This window comes from Mirounga leonina, unplaced genomic scaffold (assembly GCF_011800145.1).
Source record: "Mirounga leonina isolate KUSES-001 unplaced genomic scaffold, KU_Mleo_1.0 Mir_166, whole genome shotgun sequence".
NCBI lineage: Eukaryota > Metazoa > Chordata > Mammalia > Carnivora > Phocidae > Mirounga > Mirounga leonina.
The window spans coordinates 23037698-23049296 of record NW_023270418.1 but is presented as its reverse complement, the minus strand read 5'-3'; the positions used below and the strand labels follow the sequence as shown (position 1 = coordinate 23049296).

General features: G+C 52.2%; 1 protein-coding gene across 5 annotated transcripts in view; it reads right to left on the bottom strand.

The window, feature by feature from the left end:
- Nucleotides 1–2832: 2832 nt before the first annotated feature.
- CRY2 (cryptochrome circadian regulator 2) overlaps nt 2833–11599 on the bottom strand; it is a 37351-nt gene continuing 28584 nt past the window's right edge. For 4 of the 5 annotated variants that reach the window (XM_035012642.1, XM_035012647.1, XM_035012645.1 and 1 more), the window contains one exon: nt 2833–5100. The gene's annotated coding sequence lies outside the window, so the exon portion shown is untranslated. Of the gene's footprint in view, nt 5101–7369; nt 7626–11599 lie in introns of those variants that run through there. The other variant, XM_035012644.1, reaches the window with a different exon arrangement.

Genomic DNA, 11599 nt, shown 5'->3' with positions numbered 1-11599 from the left:
GCGCGGCGCAGAGGCGGCGGCGGCGGCGGCGGCGGACGGGAAGGCGGCGGGGGCGCGGCGAGAGGCCGCCGCCGCCGCGGGGCTCCGGCTGGGGCGGGCGCGGCGGGCGCACCTGCGCAGGGCAGGGCGCGGCTCCGGACCGCGCGCCGCTCTCGGGACTGGCGCGAGCTCGGCCGCGCGCCCCCGGGCCCTCGCCGGGGTCTGGTGCGCTCCGCCCCCGCTCCGCCCCCGGCCCCGCGAGCCCCGCCCCGCAGGCGCTCTCCGAGGTGCTGAAGTGGCGGCCCCAGCGGCCCCTGGGCTCGGCCCAGCCCGGCTCTGAGTCCCACACTGACTCCTCTGCCCTCTTCCCCATCCGGCAAGGCCCTCGTGTCGTGCGGGTTCTGCCCCTCGGGTGGGCCTAGCGCCCGGGGAATAAGGGAACTAATGGCGCGACCCTGGTTTCCAGGGCCGGAGTTGGTCCCCAGCAGCAGACAAAGAAGGCGGACAGGAAAGGAGGGCCATTGGAGGAAGGCAGAGAAAGGCGAGATGGTGTCGGGTGTGGGCTCCTAGAGCAAGCCAGGTTTGGAGTCAGGTGGTGTGAAGCCTGGCTTTCCAAGTGAATAGGTGGTGTGGCCTTGCATTAGTGACTTCACAGACTTAAGTTTGGTTTTCTCATCTGTGAAATGGGGACGATAATGGTCCCTCTCATGGTTGTGGTGAGGATGAAAAGTGATACAAGCATGTTGTCACCGGAGGCAGGGAACACCCCGCCTCCTGCTAGGATCCAGGTCTCACCCAATCCTGTCCCCTTATCTTGAGGAGACCCTCTCATGGTCTTTCCCTAGCGGGTCTTCTCGCTAAAGATTGACCCAAGCGCCCCTTCAGCCCCTTCAGCTATTAATGGTGAACTGAACCCTTCCTCTTGGCTTCTCTCAGTTTCTCCTCCCTCACACCAGGACCTTCCCAGATTTCTCTCACTTTTCACTTAGCACCTCAATTGCTTGTCGCAGAGCACCTCTCTTTTGCACCCACAGACACCCCATGGCTGGCTTCTCACATTCTAAGACTGGGAGCCAGCCTTTCTTCCTGCTGCCATAGTTGACGTCTTCGGATTCTTCTTGTGGTTTTTGTTCCCTCCAGCATGTCTAACCTCTGCCAGTTTCGGCCATGGGTCCCTTCTGGTCTATCCCCTAAGAGGGCTAAGCCCGTGAGTTCTTCTACAGAGCATAGACTGCTGGACACTCAAATTGCTGGCCAGGGCTAGGGCCCCAGCTTTGGTGGGTCAAGAGCCTCTGACCAAACCTCACTGGTCTCTCTGGCCTCCCGAGAACTGCAGAGGCCCTGTCCTTACCTCTCTCTGAAGAAGGGGCAGAACAAACTGTTTCACAGCTTGTGGGATCTTATTTGCAAATCTGGACTGCTTACTAATGTCACCCCCTTTTCCTTCAATGTAGCACCCAGAAAAGAGCTGCAGGCACCTGCCCTGCAGGAAACAGCTCCCCACCTCCAACCCAGAGAACATCCTATTACCTAGTGCCAAAGGCTCTTCTCCCTGCCTGTGGGCCCAGAGGAGTGGCCACTTTACCTTTCCTGCTATCCTGGCTCAGCCCCCCCCCCTTTTTTTTTAAAGATTTTATTTATTTATGTGAGAGAGAGAGAACGAGAGAGAGCATGAGAGGGGGGAGAATCAGAGGGAGCAGCAGACCTCCCGCTGAGCAGGGAGCCCGCCGTGGGACTTGATCCCAGGACTCCAGGATCATGACCTGAGCCGAAGGCAGTCACCTAACCAACTGAGCCACCCCGGTGCCCTCAGCCTCCTTTCACTAGGACCAAACAGTAACCACCTTCTGCTCAGATGCCTGGCTTTTGCTCGCAGGAAAGCAGTCTTGCCACTGTGGCTAATAATTGTTGCTTAAGAATGTGTGCTCGCCTCAACTAGGAGCATCCTCAGGTCAGGAGTGTGTAAGACAACTCCATTTTCCAGAATCTTCTGCTCAAGAACAAGGCTATTGTAGCTCCTGAGGCCAAGCCAAAGCCACATTAGAGAGAAGCCAGGAGAAGCGAGAGGGAAGGACAGGTCCAGGTCTTGGTGGGAAGGAGCTTCAAAGCAGAGCTAAGAATGAGATGAATCCCAGGGCCCAGTTCCTCCCTTTTCCCCCCTTCTCACTCTGTGCAGGGCAGTTTGTGTATTCTTGGGCCCTGTCTGAGCCCCTGCCCACATGAAGTTGGGGTGTGGTGTGAGCTAACAAAACTCTTCCAGGGATCCAAGGCTAGAAACCATCGTAGAAAAGCCCACATACACTGCAGAGAGAGGCCACTCTCTGGCCAGATGCCATGAGACTCCTCCATCCAGCCAGCATCCAGGCCCTGGGCTTGGCCGTGGGCAGATCTCCAGGCACCTAGCTAGAGTCAGTGTTTGCCGCTTGCATCCCCTCCACACCACACAGTGCTCGAGTGGCCGAGTTGAGATGAAGGATGGCTTGAGGGCCTGGAGAGAACCCTGCCGCTGACTGAGGTCGGCCCTGGGGCTTTAGGTGGCCCGAGAGGCTGAGTCACTGCAGGATAGCACTCAGGAACTTCATCCTGGGCCTGCAGTGCTCTGTACCATTCTGACTGACTGACCCCCCCACCTCTGGCCAAGCTCTGGAGCTGCCACTCGTCTGTCCTGCCTGCTCACCTAGGGGCCTCCTGCTTCCTACATCTCTATCCATCCCTCTCCTCCCTGCTGAGTCTGAGGAGGGGTGAGAAGCTTCTGGCTCCAGCAGAACCAAGATGGTCTGGCATAAGGCTTCATTCAGGCTCAGCCTTACTGACTCCTTCCCAGACCTCCCACAAGATTGACGACAACACAGCTTTGCTCAGACAGGATCAGACATTTATGAAACAACTGAATATTCACAAACTGTGGGAGAAACACACCTTCCCAGTAATAAGAAAATCTCTGTATAAAGTGCATTTTGCCTGCGACCATCTCTTCCCCATGCTGGCCCTTGGATTAGGATTTGGGTCAATGTTCTGTGGCAGCCCCGGGGACACCTGGGCCAGAAGAGGGGAGGCATGAAGCCATCGTGGAGCTCTGGGCCACTGGATGCACCCTCCCCTTACCCCGACCCTCCCAGCTCCGGGAGTGGACCGCTCTATTCCACTGGGAATGGGCCAGCTTGCCAGGGATGGTGAAGGAGGGGGAGGTGGTCCCGCCGACTTGTACTTCAGGGAAAAGGGCCATCATCTAATAGGCAGGAAAAGGGAAACATCCTGGTATTTGCAGGTGCTGCTAAACAAATCTTGACTCTGGCCCAAGCCCTCTGGCATTCTCAGTTTCTCAAAATAGCCCTTCCAGATTCGCTCTTCTCCTCTTCTGGCAACAGCCCCCAATCCTCTTTCTTCCTGGTTGGGGCTACGGGAACAGAGAAGCCCCCAACTCAATGCTCTGAATAGACACCATCACCCGTGCCCTGCTTCCCCCACATGATTACAGGACATTTCTAGTGGGGGTGACATACATACAACAGTTGGACTCTAAAGGCAGCTTTCTGGCTGAGAAAACCTGAGGACATCTCAGGAAGAAGCCTGTCAAGGTGCTGGACAGCTGAGGGAACAGAGGCCTGACCCCAAGGTTCTGGTCCAAGGACAGAGGAGGACAATGAGGGACAGGGCAAGGGCCAAGGGAGTTAACAGCTATGAGGCTAGGAAAGGTCACAGGGGAGGTAGAGAGGAAAAGGCCCAGAGGCCAGCTTAATGTTACACATGAGGACAAAAATCCAAAGAGGAATGAGCCTCTCAGTTACACACGCACTTGTACGTACACACACACACACTTTGTGGATCAAGTGCAGGCCACAGGGTGGAAGGAAGACTTGCTCTAGCTGACCACACAGTCCTTTTCATTATGTCTTTCTCAACACAGGCCTTCAACAGTGGGAGGGTTGAGGTGGGAGGCCAGGCCACTCCGGGAATGCAAGGCCTTGGCTTCTCTGGGTCAAACCTCCCACCTGCTGCCTCTGGAAGGGTTGGTGTGCTGGGTGAGATCTCAACTCGGACATTTCCCAACTGTCCCTGGCAGTTCCCACCCGCATGCTCCGGCCGGGGTCCTTGGTGTCCAGCTACTGGGAGAGCTGACACGGCAGCTTGGCTGCTGCTCAGTCCCAGGCAGGCCCCAGAAGCCTACAGACCACGGGACAGAATGGCTTTCCCGGCTGGGTGTCAGCTGACCTCCGTGGCAGCGCTGTGGTGTGGCCAGGGGGGCCAGGGGGCTTTCTGCCACCAGGAACCTGGCTTCTTCCTGGTGGAGGCACGGAGTCTCCACAGTCAGCGCTGAGGCTGGCGCTCAGCTTCTGAGGAAGAAACAGCAAAAGCTGGGATTCGATTCCTAACCTGAGGTTTTCAGCCCCAGAAAGGCGGACGCACTTTTCAGGCTAGCGTCTTCAGTACGGTGCATATGGAACACTAGTCAGGTATCTGGGTGTGCCTCCTGACCACGGTGGCAAGTTTTCAGATCTGTTTACAGCCTCACGCTCAGTCCCAGGTGCCTGAGAGGGCTCTGGAGGACCCAGTGGCAGGACATTTTAAAATAAGGAAGAAGCCAGACCAGGTGATTGTATCTGGACAGCATCTGTCCCCTCCAGCCTGCCCAGCCTTCCGCATCATAAAGCAGGAACACTGCAGGGCCCTGGCTGCTTCTAGAATCCTATGCTCTGGACAGAAGCCGGCAATGTTGCCCTCCTGCTCCTCAGTCTGCTGTGATGAGAGAGGGATGGGGTGGGGTGGGGCAGATGCCAGAATCCCAGCTAGGGTCCCGCTACTCTTCTATCCAGACAAGGCAGCTGGCTCCCAGGGGCAGGTCTGGCTGAAAGTCACCGCCAAGACCTCCAGCCTGGTGTCTGGAGGCTGAGGTGAAGCTGCTACATGTACCCCTCCAGCCCCAGCAGTGTTCAGAAGCACAAGAGTGTAAACAGATGCATGCACACGCAAACAGGCACACCTTCCCCCGCACACGCGTACACACACGCACACATGTTCGCTCCGTCTCCGTTGGTGATCAGCTTTGCTGCAGGTCGCACTCCGCTGCCGCGGCGGCTGCTCGGGCTCCCAGGCTTCGCTCACGGAGCTACAGTGCTGTGGCTGAAAGAGAAAAACAAGTGCACAAAGGAGCGCTCAGGAGGCTGCTCGGTTGCCCGGGGACACAAACTCCTCGGGCCGCTTCTCCAGGGACACTCAGACCGGGAACTAGGAAGAGCCTGGCGTGAACTGCATGGGCCACAGTACCTGGGATGCCACCGGAGGCCTGACCACTGCCCCTCAGAGGCAGTGACGCAGGACCAGCTCTCCCTGCAGGCCCTCTGAGCCTCCCTGGCTCCAGGGCTCAGGGCAGGAGGAGGAGGCCATATGGACTCACCTGAGGCCTTGGGTGATACTCGCTCAGAGGACAAGGGCAGTTTTCAAATCGAGGCACAGTGGCGGCTGCCAGAGACACTCAGAAAACAAGCCGGAGGAGAGAAGCCAGCTGGGACCAGTAATTTGAAGATAAAGGCAATGACTGAGTTTAGAATCAGCAGGTGAGCACATTTCCCCATAGAGATAAAAGAACCCTGGCACTGTGTGAGAATACTGGAGGGGGTGGGGGGGAGAGGAGGGGGGTATCACGGAGACACAAGGAGGAGTCATTTTCAGTATTTATAACATCCTGAACTTGGAGCAGAGGGAAGAAATGGCCTCATGCCTGATAACAGAGGACAGGGTAAGCCAGTCATAATGCTGGGTTGCCTGTTTAAATGGTTCTAGTGTATCTCAGAGTGTACAGAGACATGCGGGGTTCCATTAAAGGTTTGTAAGTTTAAATGATGGTGAGGCAGATGATAATAAGGCTCACTGTACATAGGGTCGGTCAGGCACTATACAGTTGCATTTTTTTATTTTTATTTTTTTCAAAGATTTTATTTATTTGACAGAGAGAGACACAGAGAGAGAGAGAACACAAGCAGGGGGAGTGGGAGAGGGAGAAGCAGGCTTCCCGCCGAGCAGGGAGCCCGATGTGGGGCTCGATCCCAGGACCCTGGAACCATGACCTGAGCCGAAGGCAGACCTTAATGACTGAGCCACCCAGGCGCCCCCCCCTTTTTTTTTTGTATTTTTGTATTTTTAAAGATTTTATTAATTTATTTGACAGAGAGAGAGGGCACAAGCAGGGGGAGTAGCAGAGGGAGAAGGAGAAGCAGGGAGCCCGATGCGGGGCTCGATCCCAGGACCCCGGGATCATGACCTGAGCCGAAGGCAGACGCTTAACCGACTGAGCCACCCAGGCGTCCCTATACAGTTGTATTATGGCTCAACTGTGTCCTCCCCCAAATTCATATGTTAAAGGCCTAAGCCCCAGTGCCACATAATGTGACTGTATTTGGAGAAAGGGTCTTTAATGAGGTAATTAAGTTAAAGTGAGGTGATTAGGGTAGGCCCCAATCCCATATGACCGGTGACCTTATAAGAAGAGGAGATTAGGACACAGGCACACACAGAAAGAAGGCAGCCATCTACAAGCCACGGAGAGAGGCCTTGGAGGAAACCAACCTGCCAGCACCTTGCTATGAGATGTCGAGCCCTCCGAACTGCAAGAGAATACATTTCTGCTGTTGAAGTCCCCCAGTCAGTGGCACCTTACTATGGCTGCCCTCGCAATCTAATAGAGCTTGTGATCCTGTTAATCCTGAAGATATGGTCTCCATTTTTACAGATGAGAAAACAGAAGGTAGAGAGGACAAGTGGCCCAGGATGATAGCACCAAAAGTCGCCGAGCCAAGCCAGGAAACCCAGGTCTGATGCCAGCACCCGTATTTTTACCACAAAGCAATCTATCATAGTATTGCTCATCAAGATGTACAGAGGATATAAAAGGAAATTCAGCGTGGTGGCATGAAGGCCAATACACATCCGAGCAACAACGGAACTTCGGAATTTAACAGAAGAGGGAAAAATGCTCTGAAGAGTCAAAGACACTGGAGTCAGAGATTCAAAATCAGTCTTCTGACACATGCAACCCTTTGAAGACAAATGTGAAATCTGAAGAAGATTTTATCTGGATCATGATAAGTTATCTAGAAGCTAGGGAAAATAAAGAGCAAACGTAAGGGCGGGTACCTGAATGGGTTAGTACTGAGTGCCTCATTCTTTAACATATGTATTATTATTATTTTTTTTAAGATTTTATTTATTTATTTGAGAGAGAGAGTGAGAGAGAGAAAGAGCACAAGAGGGGGGAGCAGGAGAGGGAGAAGCAGACTCCCCGCCGAGCAGGGAGCCTGATGCGGGACTCGATCCCAGGACTCCAGGATCATGACCTGAGCCGAAGGCAGTCGCTTAACCAACTGAGCCACCCAGGCACCCTAACATATGTATTATTTTCAATAAATTTTTTCCTTTAAGCTTGTACCATAATAAGCTAGCCATGTTTTTCCTATAAATAAATGTATCAGTTTCTAAAACACGCACATGTTTATTGAGACACGCTGTGATATATATTTCACACATGGGTCTTGCTCTGGCCTCTGTTAAGCCAGAGATGACTTTGCTTCTGAAACTGCAAACTTCAGGATTGGAGAGCATACCGGAACAGGTCCTTTTCCCGATACCTCTGTTTATCGTGTTTTCTCCACCTTTTGGGATGGGGGAAGATAAAGAGTGCATAAAGATTCCTTAGAACACAGGCTCTTACTCTGGGGTTCTTGGACTCTTTAGTGGTCCAAGGATAGGCTTAAGGGGCAATCCATGAGGCCCTTGAAGATTGGTGCACATTTTCCTGTGTGTGTGAATAGCTACCACTTTCTGGGGAGGCTCCACCCTTTTTCAGACTCTCCGAAGCAAGGGTAACACCAATAGGGTTTGCGAGCTAATGCCTACATATGGTTGGAAAAAAATATATTACTAAATTAATTTCACTTATTTCTCAATTTAGTTACTAGAAATTTAAAATTATACTTGGGGCATGCATGGTAAATCTGACAGGGCTGATCTAGAGTTTGAAGCAATGAAGTCTTTGTAACTAGGGAGAGAGAAAGCCTCCTCTTTTCCAGATTCTCTGATCAAACACCTGGCAATCTAATTGTGTAGGCAAATTGTTTAATTGTAGCCAGTGATCTTCAAACCTTCTGGCAAATTTGTCTCTAAGTGCTTCCAATAGTTGCTTATAGAGCTAGGGCTTAGCAACAGAAGATGAGTGGCTCAGAGGATATTGGGTATGTGTTAACAGACTAAGGATTTCCAGGCTCCCTCTCCATCTTGATCCTACAAGGGAAGAGACGTGCACTTATTTCATTGGGCAATGGCACTCCACGGTGGCTGTCCAGGGTCTGTATGGGGCCTTTATGGAAGAGCGGACAAGAGGCCTGCCTTCACTCCTGAGATCATGTGAATAATGGATCCATGTACTTGCTAACAGCATTGGCTTGCTTTTGGTTAAAAATGCCCTTTTCACGGACAGGTTTAATTCAAATACTTAGATGGTCTTTTTACCAAAAAGCATCAAAATCCTTTCTCTCTCTCTCTTTCTTTTTTAGCTGTTCATCTTCATTATGTTTTCTTGGGGGATGGCCTAAGACTTCCCAGGTCACTGAATGTATAGAAAACACTATTTTTTAATCAGGTGACTTTGTGAGCATCTTTAATCAAATTTATACGATTATTTTCTAATATGCTTTGCCTGTCAACTTTCTTGGTGATTCTTGTACACCCCACAGTGAAAATGACCCATCATACAATCTGTTGACGGCATTCACTGAATTTGAATTAGGCTTATAATGAATCTCATGTACTTTAAAGTATGATAATCAAGAGGCTATGCTCTTTCATGTGCAGCATGTCCCTTTTCTATCTGGCATACACTGGTAACGAGTCGGAATTCCAGTCTACTACGAGAGCCTAAGATATACCTGGTTGCCTCACATCTAAAATCCGAGCAATGCATTTGTCAGCTCCTCAAGTATTCCGCATCACAATTCAACATTTTCCAAAGAAAAACAACAAATGCCTAAACTGAGAAAGGAAGCAGTCAGGTGGCTATAAGGCTAACACTTCAGACCCATGCTGACTTGGGCATAATTGTGTTACGGGGCAGGCTCGGGAAGGGAGCTGACAGTGTGTGGCCATGGATAAGCCCCTGTGACCCAAGTCCCTCTATGACCGGTTCAAAACCACAAACACAGAACACCAAGGTTTGGAAGAACCAGCTTGTTCTTGTCCACAAAGTTAGTCAAAGGCCTAGTCAACTAGTTCCTCAAGCTGCTTGATCAGCAGATAACTAGACAGTTCTGTGCTCTTGTTCTCAAGCCAGAGCATAAGTCTGCAGAAAAAAGGGGCTGGGGAAATGAAATGAGGCCCTGCAGGAAAGTGATGACAGCAGCACTAAAAGAAAGGGAAGAACAGCTTGGGGGAAGCACCAAGGGAAAAATCAACTCATGAAACATGCGCTGAAAAATCTCTCTCTCAATTGTCCAACTCTTTCAACCTGTCACTAAACACAAGAGCCCCAGAAGCAGCTGCTGGAACACAGAGTGAGTTAATACTGCCTCCCTCAGTGCACCCAGTGTTAAGATTACCCCCCGGGGACCTGTGTACCAGATGCTAACAAGAAAGCCCAGTGTGTGAGGCCACCGTGCCCCTGATCCTGGCCTCGGACAGGTGTGCGGATGAAGTGCACGCAGGAGCTTGCGTCAGCAGAGGATACGCAACAGCTCAAGGTTGGCGGAAACTTCGTTTGGAGCCTGTAACCAAGTCTCAGGGCCCAGGAGCTTGAAAGGGGCAGAAGGCTTGCGACAGGCTCCCAAGTTAGGAACGGGGAAGAAGAGAGGTGCAGCTGGGCCCTGATGGGCCAGGATGGGGTACAAAGCTGGGCTCTCAGCTCCGTCTCTGTCCTCATGTCAACGACACACTTTCCCTTCCTGCACCATACAAATCCTACAGCAACAGGCAGGCGGCATCAGTCAGCCAACAGCTGCTGGGGACGGGGTGGGGGGCAGTGCAGAGGGACACCACCATGCGTCCCAACTTCTCATTTCCAGGGTGAGAAGTGGAGAGGAGAGGCAGCTTGGCGGGCAAAGGCTCCCAGGCCATAAGCGGCAGGACGGCTGCGCACTGGCTGGCCTGAGCGGGAAGCCCGGACACCACACTGTGTCCACTTCCACTGTGTTGGGTTTCAGACTGCCCACTGCCTTTCACACATGCTGGTTCACATAAGGAGGGATACACAACTGAAGAAGTGCCAAAATGACGAGGTGATCCCAGAGGTCAGGCTTTCTGCAGTCAAGCTCCAGGGCTAACCCAGCTCTGTGAACTGTGGGCAGGGGAGGGGAGGGGTGATCCTTGGCCAGGAGCCTTTTGCATTCAGTGGGGCTTCTCTCAACAGATCGCGGTGTACCAGCTGACGGGCAAATGGATCATGTGAGCTGGTTCCCCATGGTAAAATGTTTGGACCAATAAGAAAAATCTGTACACAATTGGAGGCTAATGGAATCCTGGGCAGTCAGCAGCTTTGGGTATTATGGGGAAGCCTCTGAAATGATAGCTATTTGGGGACTGGCTTATTTTTCTGTTTAGTGAACACTGTACAATAAAATCAGATGCAGAACAGACATCGGTGTGGGTTTTAGGTAAGCATGAAACCTACTGATATCAGGGCGTGTTTTACACTGTAAATCATTGTCTGCCCTGTGAACTGCCACAGGTCTGAGGCACTAGAAATAACAGAACCACGAAACGATAGAGCTCAGAGCTAAACAGGGCCTCAAAAGGTTCAGGATGGAGCCTTCAGGCTGGTAAAGACTGATTAGTCACACTTTACAGATACAGCGTCTCAGAAAGGCTGAGTACCCTGCTCCAAGGCACACAACTAAAACTGACTGAGAGACGAGGGGAGAAGGGGCAAGCCTGCTTCTCAGTATAACACGGTGTCAGCTTAGGCCATGTGGTCACAGCTGCGTGGTCCGCTTAGCCCAGAGTGCTGCCTCTGACAAACGTAACAAAAATACAATCCAACACGCCCTTAGAAGCGTGGGCAAGATGGGAACGTGATTTCATCTCCGTGGTGCATTTATTTGTTCAAAGGCTTTGCGTGCGTATGGTTTTGCATTTTCTTCCCCTGCCGTGTATGCTCGATGCAGGGCAGGCGACGAGATGCTATTCTCACTGTTTTACTGATGGGGATGCTGAACGCCCTGAGGGCCAGGCACTACCAGCAGCGGACCCTGAAACACAAGTATACTCTCTTTGTTCGGGGTTTCCAAAGAACACATGACTTCCTCTCCAGTCTGTCTTGTCCTCTGGCCTCCTGGCCCTCACTTCTTTGCAATTAGCCATGATGAAGGGCACAGTAAGCCTTGAGACTCAGTCCTTAAGATCCCAATAGGCCGAAGAATTATTTCCTGGAGAGCAAGGCCAGAGACAGGCTGACCTCCGCACCCTTGTAATGTTTTCACTTGGGGCCATGGCTATCGCCTCTCAGCTGGCGCCCCCGCTGCCGCCGTTTCCTCTGCAGGACGCAGCCCAATGCTTCCAAAATTCCAGTTTGATCATTTCACTCTCCTGTTCCAAAATGTTCCTTAGTGTCCAGAGTACACCAAGGATTCATCTGCCTGAC